Source organism: Frankliniella occidentalis, unplaced genomic scaffold (assembly GCF_000697945.3).
Source record: "Frankliniella occidentalis isolate FOCC.00 unplaced genomic scaffold, Focc_3.1 Scaffold139, whole genome shotgun sequence".
In the NCBI taxonomy this organism is placed as follows: domain Eukaryota; kingdom Metazoa; phylum Arthropoda; class Insecta; order Thysanoptera; family Thripidae; genus Frankliniella; species Frankliniella occidentalis.
Genome location: NW_026267266.1, coordinates 128078 through 131271, shown reverse-complemented (window position 1 = coordinate 131271; position 3194 = coordinate 128078). Strand labels below are relative to the sequence as shown.

At 51.2% G+C, this 3194-nt stretch overlaps 1 protein-coding gene across 4 annotated transcripts in view; it reads right to left on the bottom strand.

The window, feature by feature from the left end:
- Positions 1–1913, bottom strand: part of LOC113208568 (tachykinin-like peptides receptor 99D) — a 136727-nt gene extending 134814 nt beyond the window's left edge. For 2 of the 4 annotated variants that reach the window (XM_052270802.1, XM_052270803.1), the window contains exon 1: positions 1535–1879. The gene's annotated coding sequence lies outside the window, so the exon portion shown is untranslated. Of the gene's footprint in view, positions 1–1534 lie in introns of all 4 variants that reach the window. The other 2 variants (XM_052270804.1, XM_052270801.1) reach the window with 2 other exon arrangements.
- Between the last annotated feature and the right edge of the window lie 1281 nt (positions 1914–3194).

Below are 3194 nucleotides of genomic sequence, written 5' to 3'. Positions count from 1 at the left end.
GGGCGAGCTGTCGAAGACAAGGCCCTTTTCTTCCGCATGCCCCCGCCCAGCTCGGGCTCGCCCTAGAGCGAGCTCGCCCTCTTCCTGCAGCTCATTAGCGCTCCCGGCGGCTCCAGGCGGCTTGAGGCGGTTTGGGGCGGCTCCGGGCCTTCCTCCTAGAAGACGGGCCGGAGCGTCTCGCTCATATGTGTGCGTCCAGCGGGGCAGGGGTGGCGGAAGCGAGGTCCAGCGGGCAGATGAGGGAGAAAGAGAGAGAGAGAGAGAGCGGAAGAGCGAGGTACAGGGCTTGTTCGGAAGGGAGGATGGGAGAGACGGGGAGAGTATCTGCCTCTTGAGACTCATCTCGCGTACGCTTTTGACTTTGATGTTTGCGCGCGAAGCCGCGCAAAGCCTAGACTGGACTTGGCTGTGGCCCCTGCTGCCCTATGCCCTCCTTTTCACACACACACACAAACACAAACACTAACACACTCGTAATGGGCTGAGAGCTCGACCGACCGACCTGCGGTACAGTAGTCCTTGGCTGGACTTCCTCTCCTGTCCTGAAGGTTATGGTCGGCCACCTGCTCACGTCAAGAATACACGCTGTCGGATCAATTCCATGTCGATATGCGGGGCTATTAAATTTTACAAATTTTGAATTATAATTGTGCGACATGGAAAATATTCCTGTACCCGTACAATTTTTCACCGTGGAAATGGTGCTGCCGCTTTTTTCCCCAACGAGATTCCCTATGCCGCCTGCTGGGTTTTTCTCTGTCTCATTCTTCTTAAGGCATGACTAATTTTTACTCGAGATGCATGTACGGGAAAAGATACACACTATCTTCATTTCATACACAGAAAACAGATTGCGTCACGAAAATTACAATGTACATTCACCATTGGGACTGCGTTGTTACTGTTTCAGAAGCAAGCAGTAGGACTTGTCGAACGACTAATTATGTTTTTAAAAAGACCAAAGTGCGGGGAATGACGCATTCTTTCCCGCCTCCTACCGCAGGCACCATGTACTGGTTTGGGCGGGTTGCCTACAGGGCCTTAAGGCGCCATGGTCAACGACGCAAAAAACGCGCCCGCACGCCTGCAAGCGGTACTCTATCACTACAAAAATGCGCAGAGTTGATCAGCCACCTGGTATACAAAATACTTTAAATATTTATTTTTCGAGTAAACTTTTGACGTGTTACGTTAAAAATGAGAGTCAAACCTCCTCCTTCCCTGGCAACAGTATTCAAACAGACAGATGAAGCTCGGAAGCAATTACCAAAAACAATCACCAAAATCGATTTGCATCTGGCACATATTGGCTGATCATCGGGCCTGTCCACGCACTCTTCTAAATGTATAAGGATGTGTTATTGTTGCCAGCACCAGACTTCCGTCTTCAAAACTCAGTTCAAATACAATATTGTCTTGCGCTTCAGTTTGAATTAATGTGTATATTGCCCATTCATGCTCCCTACCTCGCCCCTCGCCGCTGTCGGAGCGAGCCGCCACCGCTCGGAACACCGCATGCTTCTTGCATTCTTACCTGTCGTTCACGAAGCAGACACTGCTCGCTCCCTCAACTACTAGTGTCGGTGGTCTCGCGCACAACTCATCACGCGGGTCCACACGGCCCTTGAGGGTGCTCCTTGAGGGTGCCCCTTGAGGGTGCCCCTTGAGGGTGCCCCCAGCTGCGGCGGGGTCTCTCTTCGGTGGCGGCCGGCCGTGGGTCGTCACAACGCCGCCAATAGTTTCCGCAAACACAATAACACAAACACCGGTGTGGCACAAAGAGCGTGTTTACATGCTGCGGCTCCGCTTGGCTCGGCGTGCGAGGGTACGCGCGGCAGCCCGGGCGGCGCTCTGGGCGGCCCATGGCGGCGCTCAAGGAAGCGGAGGCTGGTGCTCCAGACGGTGCGGGACGTCACAGGGTGGCGCCGGGCGGCGCTCTGGGCGGCGCGCGCGGAGAGAGAGAGAGGGAGGGAGAGGTCGGGGCGTCGCGGCGGTCCTGGCGCGACTGGGGCCCCACCCGCGCGCTGGGCCCGGCCGGCCGGCCAGCCGAAGGGGGGCGCCCCTCGGCTCAGGCCGCCCGCGCGCCCACCCGCGCGCAGCCCGCGCTCCCACCAGCACCACGCCGTCTGCAGGGCCAGCAGCGCCCTGGCCAAGCGGCTCAAGATGCTTTACTCCAATTACCCAAAACCCCACAGTTAATTGTCTTTACATTGCGGGATGATAGGCGCAAAGCAGTGACTTGTCACAGGAATTGTAAATCGCAGCAGAGTGAAAGGAAAGCTTTTGTTTCGACAAACAGTGATCAACTCTGACTAACCAAACGCGTAAACAAGCCAACATGGTCTCGTAAAAATTAAAAAAAATGTTGTTGGTTTTTTGTTTTGTTTTTTTAAGAGAAAACCGGGGAAAAATGTGAAATGTTAACACGTTGAGTGCGGCGGGGGTAGGCAATCCTATGTTATTGTGACCCACGGTGTGGGTCACGCCGCACTGAACGTGTTAAACTTTGTGTTTACAGGCGTGTGCATATTGTAAAATATGTTGTCTTTAAACATGGTAGTGGTAGGAAGTGGTTGGATGGAATAAATGGTATTAAAGTGAACTGGATATACTCTGCAAAGCACAAGCATACCATTCTGCTAAAGAATTTTCTTTTCCAAAGTGATATTATAGTAAATAAGTAGTCGACACCAAGATTTGCTAACTTCATAGAGTTTGGTTCTCTGCCAATGACCACATCTCAAAATTGACCATACTTTTGACATCCATGGTCAGAAACATTTAAAATATCTGTCCTTTGAAATAACTCAGAAAAAATCTCAATACAGAAAATCAGAAACGTTACTGTAAATAGGTAAAATAAAAATGAAGCAAACCTAAACTAACAAACCTAAGTCGATACAGAAAATCAGAAACGTTACTGTAATGTAAGATGAAAATGATCCAAACCTAACTCATTACAGAAAATCAGGAACAATCTCACTGTGGTATAGTGAATACAGAGTTCACTGAACGCGGGCGTGATTTTCACGCTAGGCGTGATTTTCACGCCAGACGTGATGAAAGCCGGTTCCTGATTGGCTGTGTGAATTTTACGAAGCGTGAAAAATCACGCGTGGCGTGAAAAATCACGCGTGGCGTGAAAAATCACGCGTGGCGTGAAAAATCACGCGTGGCGTGAAAAATCACGCGTG